The sequence below is a fragment of the Lactuca serriola genome, chromosome 7 (genome assembly GCF_051521515.1).
Source record: "Lactuca serriola cultivar US96UC23 chromosome 7, Lser_US96UC23_V15, whole genome shotgun sequence".
Lineage (NCBI taxonomy): Eukaryota > Viridiplantae > Streptophyta > Magnoliopsida > Asterales > Asteraceae > Lactuca > Lactuca serriola.
The window spans coordinates 69,075,678-69,092,688 of record NC_136414.1 but is presented as its reverse complement, the minus strand read 5'-3'; positions in this window follow the sequence as shown (position 1 = coordinate 69,092,688).

Genomic DNA, 17,011 nt, shown 5'->3' with positions numbered 1-17,011 from the left:
TTGAGACCATCAAGAATGAATTATGCCTAGTTGGTTCCCTATTCAATTTCACGATTAATGAACTATGCGTAGTCAATTTGGTTCGTGATTCAAGTATGAAGAACTGTATTTGTGAGGAACTTAAGTTTGATGCTAAACACTGTATACTGACTGTTTTTGTTCTTAATGAAGGTTTATTGATAATTGATGGATCCATTATCCCATCAACTTTCATAAAAACTAGATTTTCCATGATTCGTTTGATTGTTGAATATTTCTTTAAACTATAACATCCCAAGAATCATGATAAAATTTTTCATTTTAAAACCAAGAGCTTCAAACATCAAATAGTTCCAAAACATTCACAAGATACAATGTCAAATCATTAGAGTAATAATATCCAAAAAGGTGCGGAAAACATGAGGAGAGGATGTTGTGTCATCACGTCGGGCCCTTCCCTTTAGTACCAGAAGTACCTGAAACCATAAACACAACCGTAAGCAAAAGGCTTAGTCAATTCCTCAAGAGTACCACATACCAAACATACAGTTGGGCCCCGCCCTGGGGTATATTTCAACCCAATAAACAAGTATGGACCCCGCCTTGGGATATATTTCAACCTGAACATGCCATAATGGGCCCTGCCCTAGGGTGTATTTCAACCCGGCATACCATAGTGGGTCCCGCCCTAGGGTGTATTTCAACACGATCACAAAACACATATATATCACATAACAACTAGCAATATATATATATATATATATATATATATATATATATATATATATATAGATATATATATATATATATATATACAATCTAATAATGGGCCGATATTGGTGCCTTTGACCCATGCATATAATGAGGAGACTCGCCTCTAAATGAAGATAACTGAATTACACACTCGAGCTACTGCTAACACGACTCCTCACTCTAAACATATCCCAAAATAACCCTTATTAACAATTAGGGTTATAACCCATAAACAATGGTCCAAATCATCCTTCATCAAATTAAGGGCAAAAGACCATTTTACCCTGTCCATACATAACCCAACTAATCAAGCCCAAAACCCAAGTGGCCTAAGGCCCAAAAATCGGTCCAATGGGCTACTGAGAGAACGTCCGGCGTCCACTATATGACACCTATCATCTCAACACCCAACATTCTCATGTTTACGCCTAGCATAAACCACTTAGTTCCAAATTCTAAACTAAGATCTTAATGGCTTAAGACCTAACGTCCAAACTTTAGATCCAAAAGTAACAAAATATCTAAAGCCATAAAGTTGCAACCTTTATGACTTTGCATGGCTACAAAAATCCCAACACTAAGATCATAACTCATATCATACTCTAAAACTCCAAAACTCTTGCATGGAAGAGTATCAAGGTCCAAGCTTGCATTTTTATGATCCTAAATATTCTAAAATGCTTGAAATGACAGCCCAATCCTCAGGAATGTTCAAAACTCACAAAGATCAAGATCTTGGGACAAAAGGGCATAAAAAAAAAGCTTAATCAAGACCTACAAAGAATCCATCAACATCTAAACTTTATACCTCCAGAAGATGTTCTAAGATGCAAATAGTCTAGATCCAAAAGTCTAAGAGCAACTCCACCACTGCAAGGGTCTTCCTTCTCCACCAAGAACACTAAAATGGCACCAAAATGACACTCCAAAGCTTTAAAACACTCATACACACTTAGGGTATCGAAATGAGGGCTAAGAGAAATGGAGGTTGGAGTTAAGAAGGGTCTTGAGGCTCTAATGTCCTTTAAATAGGGTGCAAACCCTTAAAATTAGGGTTTTCCCTTCGCGTGCAGACACCTGGAATCAACATACAAACTCCTGGCATTCGTATGGGAACCCGCGTTCAACCTTTAAACGCCAATGCCTGGTGTGTGGAACCAAAAATGCAAAATTAATATAAACAAAGCCAAAATTCTAAATACCTGGAAACTGGCGTTACATAAAACCTTTGCAGATCATGATCAAAATTAACATCACCACATTACATATATAGAAGGATCCATCAAGCTTTCTCCAAAAAGCATCAATTAAATCTAATGGATTAAGTAAACATGTAGTTAAAAAAGATAAAATATCGTTGAGTGATTACAAATATAAAAATTGTCAACTCAATCTGGAACATTAAACGGACATGCACATACATACAACGAAAGTTCGTAAGCTCATAATGTTAAAAAAACATGTTCGTAATTGACAACGACATTCTGAGGAGTCATCGGAAATCCTTTTGACAGATGAAGCTATTCTAATAATTTATCCATATCATGCTCTTTGAACTATAGTAAGGAATTATAAAAAAATATTTTTATATCTACAATAAAAAACAGATGAAGTTCTTCTAATAATTTATCTGTATCATGCTCTCTGTACTATAGTAAGGAATTATAAAAAAAATATTTTTATATCTACAATCAAAATTCAACTATCGATATTTAAGTCTTCTAGAATTGTCTATTAACTTTACTTTAGTTATTTATTAAGATTTATAATTATCGTTTAATATTAATTTACAAATTACAAAATTAACTAATAATGGATAAATGTAAATAAATAACAATCAACATGTACACTTTTAACAAACAAAAATACACTAAATTTTAAGATTTTTATAGCAAGGGGCAGAATAATTAGACTTTCCTGGGTTTTTCTAACAATTTAGCATGCTTGTCGCCTGAAAGGAAAGTCGAATTTCAAATTAATTTGATATCGGTCGCTACTTGTATATCTCTCTCGACATTATGCTCATATGGAGATGCGTGAGTTAATGTCCCAACACCAAAAATTACTCGACAGAGGCTTTATCCGTCCGACTTCTACATCAGCGGGTGCACCAGTATTGTTCATTAAAATAAAGATGGGTAGATGTGAATGTGCATCGATTATGGCGAGCTCAAAAAAATCATGATCAAGAATCGGTACCCGTTACCATGGATTGATGATCTATTCGATCAACTTCAAGGGCTCGCTTAATTTTCAAAATTTGATATTTATTCTAGTTATCACCAAGTCCACATAAAAAATAGTGACATCTAATGATGGAATTCGAAAACCATTATGGTAACTACGAATTTTATGTGATGGCATTCGGTCTTACAAATGCTCTTTCTGTGTTTATGGATTTAATGAACTGAGCCATTTCTCAAAAGCCTGGTTATCATATTCATTGATGATATTCTTAATTATTCGACGGCGAGAAAAGAACATGAGAAAAATCTATGAGAAGTATTGGAAATCTTGAAAAGCAAGCAATTTTATGCCAAATTCTCAAATAGTGATTTCTGGTTACGATAATTTCAAGTGCCCTAAGATAAGGGATCACATAATCCTCCATTCTGCAAGATATCATGTGGACAACTGACATGGAACATAATCATTCTCATTGTCCAACAGTTTGTTTCCCGATTTCTGATTTTGTAATGACATAGAACTTAATTGAACACATTAATTCAGTCCTGACCGGGCCCGACACATAAGTAAACACCAAATCATCGAGGGGCCCAAGATATTGCTTTTCCTGTTAGGGCAAAAGGAACAGATAAACTTTGACTTATATGATGGTACTATTTACTCATCAAATTGTACACAACAATACGTTTTATAACATCAAGTTACTGATGCGTTTACGTATTATCAATGTACAACCAACTCGTAAACAACTCATATATAATCGTCTCATAATTACTCGTGATAAATTCCATGAAGTAATTCTATGAGCGTGAGTTTAATCTTATACTCAAATCCCCATTTCAAAAGCACTCGTGAACGTTGCAGCAAACCATTGCTATGTCTAAACCCTTAGACGATCTACAGTCCAATTCACGACAGTCTTGATTCACAACTTACTCCCAATGTATGATCGACTGTGGATGTTTTGAATAATCCAATTATTTGGGAAGTAAAACACGCAAAGATGAAACACAAGATAAATAATTTACAAAAGATAGCAAATAATACTCATAAATAAATCTCCATTACTTAATCATCAAATGTCAATTACATTTATTTATTATAAGTTTCTAAATATCTATCTAATCACTAAAATTAATATCATCCTTCAGATTAATGCTCATGGCATGCTGAATGTGCTTAATCCTACTAAGACCCTTTGTGAGGGGATCGACATGATTTTCTTATGATGATAACCCTCTTAACGATGAGGTGTCCTTCTTCTACTCGATGTCTGATAAAATGATATTTTATGTCGACATGCCTAGATCTTCCATGATCTTTTGGTTCCTTGTTCAAGGCAACCGTTCCTTCATTATGGCAAAAAATGTTCATCGGCTCCTTAATGGCTGGCACAACTCCAAGGTCACAAATTAAATTCTTTAACCATATAGCCTCCTTTAATGCTTCGCTCGTAGCTATATACTCTGATTCACATCTTGAATCAGCTACAGTCTCTTGCTTGGAACTTTTCCACGTTACTGATTCACATCTTGAATCAGCGAGCCTGACTGAGAACGGAAGTTGTCTCTGTCTATCTGAAAACTGGCTTCGCTATACCCTGCAACTCTTTAGTCATCACTGCCACCAAGTACAAGGACCCAGTCCTTTGTCCTTCGTAGATACTTAAGAATGTTCTTAACCGCTATCCAATGAGCTTTACCTAGATTTCCCTGATATTGAATAACCGTGCTCACAGCGAAAGCCACGTCAGGGCGAGTACATGTCATATCATACATGATTGAGCCAACAACAGAAGCATATGTAACTCGACTCATCTTTGCTATCTCTGCATCCATACTCGGACTCTGAGTCTTACTCAACTTCTTATTACTCTGGATAGGAAACTATCCCTTCTTTGAATTCTCCATGCTAAAACGCTTTAGCACCTTATCCAAAAAAGTACTTTGACTAAGCCCAATTAGTATTCTACTGTTGTTTCTCAAAATCCTTATTCCCAGAATATATGTAGCCTCTCCCAGATCCTTCATAGCGGAACACTTTCCAAGCCAGGACTTAACCTCCTGCAAAGTTGGAATGTCGTTTCCTATAAGTAATATGTCATGAAAATACAATACCAAGAAAGTGACTATACTCCCACTAGCTTTGACATATACACAAGACTCATCCTTGCTCCTAGAGAAGCCAAACTCTTTGACTTTCTCATCAAAGCAAAGATTCCATCTATGAGAAGCTTGTTTCAATCCATAGATTGATTTCTCAAGCTTACACACTCTATTGGGGGTATTTAGCATCAACAAAACCCTCTAGACGACTCATGTAAACATGCTCAGCCAACTTTCCATTAAGGAAAGCAGTTTTGACATCTATCTGCCTGGTTTCATAATCATGAAACGTAGCTATGGCTAACATAACCCTAATAGATTTGATCTTAGCCACTGGTGAGAAGGTCTCATCATAGTCAACCCCTAGGGTTTGAGTAAAGCCCTTCGCAATCAATCGTGCCTTGAATGTGTGTACCTTTCCATCCATGTCGGTCTTCTTCTTGAAGATCCATTTGCATCCAACTGTCTTACGACCTGGTACATTATCAACCAAGTTCCAAACTTGATTGTCATACATGGACTGGATCTCGTTGTCCATTGCCTCTTTCCATTTAAAAGACTCAGGGCCCGCCATGGCTTCCTTGTAGTTAGAACGCTCATCCAAATTTACCATTGTACTATCACTGATAAACATATCACCATCTGTAGTAATATGGAAACCATAAGACTCTAGTGTCGTTTTAACTCGAGTGGAGCGCCTGAGAGGCAATGACTCGTCATTTGGTTCAACAAAATTTTCTTCCTCGGGTTGAGCACTAGTTTTAGAGGTTCCTTCATTGCTTGACTCTTAAATTTCTTCAAGACAATTGTGCACCCACTGTCATGTTTGTATATGAGCTCTCTCCGCGAAAGACTCATTGTCGTGCTACAAAGACCATGTTCTCACTAGGTCTATAGAACAAGTATCCAAAGGACTTTTGTGGATAGGCAATGAAAATACATCGCTCACTTCGAGGTTCAAGTTTATCGTGAGTCTATCTTCTAACAAAAGATTCACAACCCTAAACCTTGATATGTGGCAACGAGGGAACCTTCCATGTCCACATCTCGTGAGATGTTTTGGCAATCTTCTTCGTCGGGACTAGATTAAGAATATGGGTGACAATCTGTAAGGCATACCCACATAATGATATTGGAAGTGAAGCTCGACTCATCATGGAACGAACCATGTCCAACAAGGTTCGATTACGCCTCTCAGCCACACCATTAAGTTGTGGTGTCCTAGGAGGTATCAATTGTGAAACAATTCCATATTCCTTGAGGTAGTTGTTGAACTTGATACTAAGATATTCACCACCCCTATCGGATATGAGCATCTTGATCTTCCTGCCCAATTGATTTTCAACTTCATGTTTAAATTCTTTTAACTTTTCAAAGGTCTCTGACTTATGCTTGATTAAGTAGATATATCCATATCTGCTATAATCATCGATAAAAGTCACATAAAATCGATTTGCATCCCTTGTGGTGGATCTGAAGGGTACACACACATCCGTGTGTATGAGATCAAATAATCCCTCACCTCTTTCACATGAACCCGTGAAAGGTGATTTAGTCATCTTTACAAGAAAACAAGATTCGTGTGTATCATTTGACCTTAAGTCAAATGATTCCAACACTCCATCCTTTTGGAGTTAGGCAATGTGCTTCTTGTTGACATGTCAAAGACGACAATTCCACAAGCATGCTTTGTCTAAACCATTAGACGCATCAATTTGCAACATGCTATTTCCTAAATTGTCTATAACAGTCATAGTTTCATATACACCATCACAAGGTAATGCTTCAAAATAAAATACACCATTACAATAGGCATTAATCAAACCATTTTCATTATTAAAAGAATATCTAAAACCTTGTCTGTACAAACCATGAAATGAAATAATATTCCTTGTCATTTCTGACGAGTAGCAACAATTATTTAAATATAAACTTAACCATTTACTAAGAACTAAAGAGTAAATCCCAATCTTGGTAATAGGTGATGATCTCCTATTTCCCATAACTAGGTTTATCTTCCCATGCTCCACATCCTCACTTCTTCTTAGTCCCTGCAAGTCAGAGCAAATGTGAAAACCAGATCCTATATCAAGGACCCAAGAATTAGAATGCGATGAGTTTTTTGATTGAATAGTGTAAACACCTATCGAGGTTGACTTGATCTTGACATCCTTTATATCTTGCAGGTACTTGGGGCAGCTTCTCTTCCAATTCCCTTTGTCATGGTAGTAGAAGCAGGCAGCCTCTTTTGGACCAGAGGAGGGGGCTTCAAAACTAGACTTTCCCTTCCAGTTCTGTTTCGAGGGAGGGGGCTTCATACCTTTCTTGACATGCTCTTTGATGGTAATTCTCCATCAAGTCCTTTTACATCTCATAAGGCCAATAGTCCTTATAAAACCATTGTAACTCAGGAGTCATAGTTGCCACCATGATACACGACACTTTGGTCACGTCTTTACAGTGGGCCCTATACTCAGCTATTTCTTCAGGAGTAGCTTTTGTTTCATCTATCTCATTCAGCTCTTTGTCGAGGACATATTCCTTGACCTCGAATCGCAAGGCCATCCTAATGCTGCACATCCAATCATTAAAGTTGGAGCCATCGAATGTGACCTTGGTACAAATGCTCAAGAGCGAGAAGGTGTTCGAGGTGCTGTTGTTGGAGGAACCAGAAGCATTTTTGGAAGTTGACATCTGCAAAAGAAGAAATAATTTTTTTTGATTAAATAAGGAAATACTTAATATAACACCCAAATGAAATGTAAAGTCTAGGACCCAACATAATAATTCACAATTTAGAAAAGGGATTCTGTAATCTAATCGAAAATTATTTGAAGGTACGTAAATGATGATTTACCAATTTCATCATGAAAAATGAAATTTAAAAGAATTACATTTTTAAATGAAATTCCTAGATCTTTTGAGATTCATTGAACTATTCAATGGCATGTTTAATCTCGATTATGCCCTTTCCATTTGTGACTGGGATACCGAGGATCACAAACTAGGTGTGAATAACCATGCAAATTAGCTTGGTACTCTCAATGTCATTTACCACCTAATCAATGTACCGATTAACCACACACGCTCCATTGATCAATGATAATTTACGAGCTACCCATTGCCACCCTTTATTTGTACATATTAGTGTGTTGGTTAACCACATACGCTCCACTAACGACTTTTATAGAGTGTAATTTGCAATTTCATGGATTAACATCAAATTCACATTTTCCAAAAGTAATTAGGATTGAGAATTTTATGAAAATGTTTAGTTACTTTATTTACTTCCTTATACTTATTAATGAGAGTTTAATATCCTATCAAACCCATTCCACTAACGACCCTCCACTAGTCAAGGGTGCGGTGGGTAAGAATGGATACCCAATGGTGGTCATTTTATAAGCCGCTTCCTTAAACACCCCTTATAAACTTGCTTCGTGAATGAGGCCTACTAACGGTAAGACTGGCCTTTTCTTATATATATATATATATATATATATATATATATATATATATATATATATATATATATATATACATATAAAGGGTGTATTTTAAACATTTAAAATACTAGGGTTCTAGAATTTAAGTTTTCAAAATTAAACTATTTAATTAAATTTTAAATTCCAAAACTAAGGGGGTCTTTTTAAAACTTTTCAAAAATACTAGGTTAAAATTTTTAAATAATAAAGTTAATAAATTAATTTTATCTTTATCTTAAAAATTTAACCAAATCATAACTTTTGATAAGGATATCCAACTACCTTTTTTAAAAGATTCGATTTTAACTAGAAAAAACAAATTAAGGTAATTTTCCTAATCAAGCCAAGATTATCAAAATCGAAAAATCAAGGATCTGACCAGCCAACTCGTCGAGTCTGAGCAAGACACTCGTCGAGTTGGGCTAACTCGTCTAGTTCCAAACATGAACTCGTTGAATTCAATGAATAGAATGATGATTCTGCTCCCTTCTCCTATGGCTGATTCCCAATTGCATCAAGTTCAACTGAAAAGCATCCAAGGCTCTGATACCACTGATGGGTTATGAGCTTAGCTACAAATCATATGTGTTCATGCAACCCTAAGATTAAGGATCTAGGTTTTCACTAGTTGAATATGCAAACTTGAATATCAAAGAGAAAACCCTAGGAAGCTAGTACATAATTCAAAATCTATACAAAATAGGGTTTAGATGTGTACCTTACTTGTTATGTAGTAATAACAAGAAAACCTTGTAGGTCTTGAACTCTTGAAAGCAAGTCAAATACGACACCTCTAATGGCTTACAAACACTCTTTTCAAGAGGATGAGAGGAGGGAATTCTCTTAGAAATTCGGCTCTACTAGGGTTAGGTGCAAGTGGTCGAAAATCCCAGGGCTTAGCCTCCTTATATACTGCAGGTTTGCTTAATCCCAAAGCTAGGGTTTGCAGGAGGAAACCCATTTCCTGCTTAAGGCTTAAGCAACCCATGGACTCCACTTCTAGAAGGCATTGGACACAAACGTATATGGCCACCCTATAATTTTTGTCCACTCCTATCCAATGGGTCCAAGAGCCCAGTTTCACAAGTATCAATGATTTGCAAAACAACCCCTGTACTTTTAATTAATCCTAAAATTAATTCCAATAATTTTGATTAAATATTAATTAAAGAACATGATTTCTAATTAATATATTATTTTCATAACATATTAATAAATCATTCATATCAATTTATTATTCCAAATAATAAATTCAACTTCACTCCAAAAATCATCATGTCAAGTTGCAAGAGTAAAGGCAACCCAAAAGGACATGTGCTTCTATTAATTCAAGTATATAACAATTATATTTATGGGCTTAGACACCTAATCCAACAATTAGACATGCTGTGAATAGAGGTACAAGGAACCGAGGAGTGAAGGAAGCAATGAAAGGTGGATTTAGGGTCATCTTAGGTTTCAAGGAAAGTGTAGGACAGGGCTGCATCTGGTGTCATGGAACTTAATGTAAAGACATTTTCATCAAACTTAACATGAAGAGAGATAACAATGTTGCTGGTGTGAAGATCGAGACAACAATATGCTTTGAAATGTGATGGATACCCTAGGAAAATACATGGAGTAAATCTTGGTGATAGTTTGCTAGGAGCATTGTTGTGAGGAAAACAAAGGCAACCGAATACTCGAGGTGCGAGTAAGAAGGTGGATTTGCAAATAGATTTGATACGGGGATATGTTGTTGAGGGCAATAGAGGGAGTGATGTTAAGGAGATAAGTATCCACGTTGAGTGCCTATGCCAGGTAAATAGTGGAGGCAAGCTTGAAAAGGAAGGGTAAAAATGTACTTGTTTATAGTACAAATCATACGCTCAGACTTCCTGTTTTGTTAAGAGGTATGGGGGACATAAAAAGTGTATTTGAATTCCATGGGAATCACATAGGTGGTGGAACTGGGTATTGTTATACTCACCATCATTATTACATTGATGGGATTTAATTTTACATTTAAATTGATTTTGAACATATGTCCAAAAGATAGAAATTTTTTAGAAGACCTCAAATTTAGCTTTTAGCGGATAAACCCAGAGATAATGAGAATATTGATCAATAAATAACACATAATATTTAAGTCTAGAGTTGCTAATAATAGGAGATGTTCAAACATCATAATGAATAACTTGAAAAGGAAAAGAAGCAACGGTATCAAATAATTAAAAGGTAGGCACACATGTTTTCCTAACTGACATGATTAACATAAGCTTGGAAACTTATTTTATTTACACGAAATCAACATTTTGAGAAATTAAATGTTGAAATACACCATTACCAGGGTAATTAAGATGTTGATGTCAGGTGCTAACTAAGACAAGAGTTGAGGAGACTGGAGTGTGGTAGGATATAGATTGCTAGTGTTGTCAGATCACAGGAGGGTTTTGCGAGTTTGAAGATCCCTTATAAAAAAACCCAAAGGGATTGAATTCACTAGAGCATTTTTTTTATCAATGTTAAAGTTTTGAACAAAGATTAAATTTTTGATAATTTAAGGAGTAATAAGAATATTTTTAAGAACAAGAGGACGATACAAATTATTTTGAGGAATAATGGAATGTACCGAGGTACTAACATGGATTTTAGATCCATTATCGACTAAAAGCGAAGGTGAAATAAAGAATTTATCGTTAAGGAAACAAAGTATGCGTATACATCTGAATGAAGATGTGTAGCCGCTCTGGTATACACGTTCCACCCATTGTTGGAAGGATATGTTAAGCCTGTAGTCTTCAACATTTTGGGCAAGGTTTTAGCTTGATTTGGGCTCGCTGAACTGGGATGTTGGAACTATTAATGTATATTGTGTATCTTTCCTTGTATTTTATTGTAGACCATTAGTTAGTTTGTTTATATCAATTGATAAACCCATTGTATATTGTATTTATACTTCTTTTATTAATGAAATCTTGATGAGAAACATTTGTTGGATTAGTGTCTAAGTCCATAACTATTTTGGTTTGTAGTTGATCCGATTATGAGCATGGTCCTTTTGGGTTACCTTCATCATGGCAATATGTAGGATGAATTAAGGAGAGAAAGGTTTAAATATGATTTATTAATATATTATGAGAATAATATATTAAAAGAGAAATCATATTGTTTGATTAATATTAGTCAAGAATTAATTGATAATTAATTTTGTGGCTAAAAGAGATTAATTAAATATAGGGGACTGGACTGCAATTATTGGATAATTGAGTTGTTGGGCTAAGGAATGCTAAAGGAACAAGCAGTGAACGAAATTATGATGGGAGCACATCATATTTTCGTCCATGGCCTTATCCGAGAAGGTTCCATGCCCTGCTTAAAGTTTAAGCTATCCATTAGGGTTTTGACTGAAATCCTAGCAGCCCACACAAGTATATAAAGAACCCCTTAGGCCCCAAAAACGTGGTGAACTAAATCCTTAGGGTTTCTAGACGTTTTTGGGTGCCTCCTCTCTTCTCCTTCTTCATCTAGTTGCTTAGTGGTGTTTGTGACTCCATTAGAGGTGAAACACTTGAGGCACTAAGCTTTCTGAAGCCAATCAAAGCAAGGAATTGATTGTTATTACAATATAACAATCAAAGGTAATTACTAAACCCTTATTTCATTTTTATATGATAGATCTAGGGTTTATAGCTTTGGATATTCAATTGCATGTTCATTAGACAAACTAGATCCAAAAGCTATTAGGGTTTGCATGTACACCATAGGAATGATGTTCTGCTCGAAACCCATCAACATTCATCAAACATGGCATCAGAATTTTTATGATCTTGGATCCCTCCCAGCCGGCCTACTCTTTTTTATATGCATTCATGTCAAATCCAATGTACCCCTTATACTAGAACTCAATAAATTGAACTATGATGCACGGCTTGAACTCTTCCTCACTCATTTTTGTGCATATGGTGTTCATGGCTACCTTGATAGCTCCATTAAACCTAAAGACTCAGCCGATGCAGATTGGGACAACCTCGATAATCTGGTGAAATCTTGGCTCTATGGATCTATGACGTACTCTCTCCTTACCATGATCCTCAAATTGCACCACTACTCATTCCATCTAGACCGCCCTTGAAGCACTTTTGGGAAAACAAGAATTCATGATCCATCAAATTACACAATGAACTTCGTGCTTTGGTTCACAACGATCGTTCTATAACCGATTACTGTCAGAAAATGAAGGCAATTGTTGATTTGGTTGGCAATATTGATGTCTCGATCCTAGAGAAACCCTTGGTTACCTACATGCTCAATGGTCTCACCCCAAAGTTCAAGAACATTTCCATGCTTATCCACTACAAAGATCCACTTCCTTCTTTCCTTGAGGATCGATCTACCCTAGTCTCCGAAGAGTTATGTGTAAACTGAAATCACTCCTCTTCTCCTACTTATTGTGATCATGGTTCTATCCCTCAAGTGTTCATTGCCAATAACACCAGACCTGATTCTTGACGTCCCCACCAAAATTGATCGTCCTCCAGTCGGCATATCGGAGAATCCTCTTTCAAGTCATTCCCAATTTTCTGTCTTCATCCGTATTTGGCGACTGTTTCTTGGAAAGTTTAATATGACTTCCCAATGGTGTATTTCTTCGTTTTTCATCAGTCATGCTAAACTTCTTTAGAACCTTTTGGATATATTTTTTCTTTGAAAGCTTCAAACTTCCAGCAACTCTCTCTTTGACTATGCTCATCCTGAGAATTTGTTTTCACAACTCCCATGTCCTTCATTTGAAACTCTTTGGAGAGATGTTGGTTTAGTGTATTGATTTCCTGTATGTCTGACCCAGCGATGTGTTGGATTAATGTCTAAGTCCATAACTATATTTGGTATGTACTTGACCGACCCGACATAGTCCATTTAGGTTGCACTTCACCGACACAATTTATATGGATAATCTTTTGAGAATGGTATATTAATATTTTATAAGTTCTAATATATTAATATGGAATCATATTATTTTAATTAGTATTGATCAATAATTAATTTAGAATTAGTTAAGTGATCAAAATGAACTAATTAAATATGGACTCTTAGATATATGTGTGTGGTGGGCCAAGTTCATTTAGGGTGGGCTAAGCTTTCATGGATAGTCCATGGAGTGTTTAACCCTTGGATCATATGAAATGAAAGGTCATGGGTTTAACCCTAGTCTCCACACTATATAAAGATGTCATTGGTTGGTGAAATGGGCACTAGTGTGGGTACACTAAGAGGGTTAGTCGATTTCACTAGAGAGAACCAAAGTATCCATATTCTCAAAGTCTTCCAAAGTGTTTTGGTGATTTCTGATTCCACTTGAGGCTTCCACACTATTGGGGCTAAGCTCTTAAAGCTTGAAGACATCAAGCTACACCAAAAGTTATGTCATCTAACTAGTCTTTATAGTATAGTGGCCTCATAGTATGCTAGTTAGGATTAAAGCCTTGGAAAGTTCTTATTTGCATGTATAATAGAGAAAACATAGATCCAAGGTTTATAGGGTTGCATGTACACCATAGGAGTGTTAGAATGCTCAAAACCCAACACAATGAACATATCATCAACATATAATAAATGAATAGTGTAAGAGGATCTAAACTTCTTCAGATAACACCGATGGTCCATCTCACATCTCTTGTACCCAATTTTCTGCATGAAGCTATCAAACTTTAAATGCGACTGCCTTGGGGCTTATTTTAGTCCATATAAACTCTTCTTTAGTTTAAACACCATATTCTCCTTACCCTTCACCAGGAAACCTTTTGGTTGGTATATGTAAATATCTTCCTCAAGGTCATTATGTAAGAATGTAACATTAACATCCCGTTGTTCTATATGTAAATTTCCAGCAGCCACAATACTCAAGACCAATTGAATAATAGTCATCTTCACAACTGGTGAGAAGATTTTTCATTGTAATCAACCCCCTCCTTCTGTTGGAAACCCTTTACAACTAGTCTGACTTTATACCTCTTATTTCCATCAACTCCATCCTTGATTCTGAATACCCATTTACTTTGCAAAGCTCTGTTTACAGCTGGTAATTTGACCAAGGACCAGGTATGGTTCTTGTCAAATGAATCCAACTCCTCATTCATGGATTTCTTCCATTTTATATAACTTTAGAACCTCAACATAAGATTCTAGCTCTCTATTTAATTTTAGTAATAGGTAACTAACTGATGGAGAATATTTGCTAGTGGGTCTTCGTCTCTGGTCAATCTTCTTAGATTACAAGTTTCAATATGTCTGATTTGGAGCTTCGTTTTCTGACCGGTTTCGGATTTTGGTTTCTAGGTCTTCATCATCTTCAGAACTCTCACTGACTTCATTATTTAATGTCTTTTTAGTACTCCTATTTTTTCCCGAGCCTTCACCTATTTCAGGATGTAAAACATCAGCATCTGTCAATTCTTCGAACACTGTCTTCTGAATTTGTTTGCTCTTTCTTGGATCTATAGCTAAATAATCTTTATAGAGAACATCTTCATTAAAAGTGACATCTCTACTCATCATCATTGTCATGGTTTGGTTATCCCATCATCTATAACTCATATCATCCAGCCTGTACCCGATAAATATACACTTCTTAGCTTTACTTCAAGTTTGTCTTTTTCTGCATATTTAACCTTCACATAAGCATTACAACCAAATACATTAAGGTGAGACAGAGATATTTCCCTTTTATTTGATACTTGTTCTGGAAAAATAAACCCAATGGGGGACCAAGGTTCCATGGTTTTTAAGGTAAGCAGTTGTGCTCATTGCGTCTGCATAGAATATTTTTGGCATCCCTGCATGTAACCTCATGCTTTTAGCTCTATCGTTTAATGTTCTGTTCATCCTTTCCACAAAACTGTTTTGTTGAGGTGTTTCTGGAATAGTCTTTAATGTCCTAACTCTGTGTTTTGCACAGTAATTGGTAAACTCCTTGTTGCTGTATTCACCCCTATTATCGGAAGTCAGACATTTTATCCTCAGATTTGTCTCATTCTCACAATAGTTTTGAACCTTTTAAAAGTACAGAAAAGGTCAGATTTATTTTTCAGAAAGTAAACCCATATCTTTCTCGTTCCATCATCTATAAAGGTAACGTACTACTAGGAACTTCTTGTTGATGAAACTGGTGTGGGACCAAAGACCTCAGAGTATATCAGCTCAAGCTTCTCTGATTTTGGTGGTTGACCTATCTTCATGAAAGTAACTCCTTTTTGTTTACTGAATACAAATGGTTCACATAATGCGAGCCTCACATTCTTTAGTTCTGGGATCCTGCCCTTTGAAGCAAGAATCTGCATTCTCTTCTCACTCACATGGCCAAGTATTTGGTGCCATAAAGTAGAGGACTCCCTATCTCCAATAGTTGCATTTTCTTCTCCTAAGGTCAACTCCACCATATATAGAGTACCATTCTTATTTCCTTGAGCAATGACCAAGTTTCCTTTAATAACCTTCCATTTACATTTTGCAAACTTTACATCATATCCCTCTTCATCCATCTGTCCCACAAGATCAACATTTTGTTTAGATCAGAAATGTATTTGACATCCTTCAAAATCTGGGTAGTACCCATTGATGTTCTTAAAGCTACATCTCTGATACCAGTGATCTTCATAGTTTTACCATCAACTAGATGAACAGCACCATTGTAAGGTTTGACATTGCTCATGATTTCTTTGTTGTGGAAAGCATGAAACGATGCTCCAGAATCCATCACCCAAGACTTGACTGAATTTTCTATACAACAAATCAGTGCATCATCATAGTCTTTAGCCGCATTCATCTACTTCTTGCCATTATCTGCAGGAGGTTTAGGGCATTTATTTATTTATGAAATGTCCTGATTCATTACAGTTCCAAAAAATGATTTCTTTTCAGCTTCTTGATTATCCTCTGATCCTTTACTTTGATCTTTTTCTTCTGTATCCACCTCTGTTTTTTTCATGCCCCTCTCTTTCTTATTGAGTAAACTGGTGGAACCTTCTCCTATATTCATTCTCCAAACATCTTCGTCAAGAATTAGATCTCTGATGCTTTCGAATGCGAGTTTCGTAGTTTTTGAAAAACTACTGACTACAGTAACTGTTCCAACCCAAGTTTTGGATGAAGAAGATAATAATGATAATAAAGCCTCGACTTTGTCTTGGAATTTAATTTTAACGGAATCGAGTTAAAATCATTAACGTGTTCTGTCACAGACTCTCCTTCCTTCATTTTCGGGTTTACCAATTGTCTGATCGAGAAAACTTTGTTTTCTTCGAATGGCTTTTCATATATGTTGGACAACCTCTTTATCAAACCAAAAGTGGTCTTCTCATTAAAGATGTTGTATGTGACATTCTTTGCTAGTGATAATTTGACAATGCCAAGGACCTATCAGTCTAGCAAATTCCATTTTGCCTGATCCATCTTCTTAGGTTTTTCTTCAGATAAAGGTAAGTGTAATTTCTTCTGACATAAGTAATCCTCAATCTACATCTT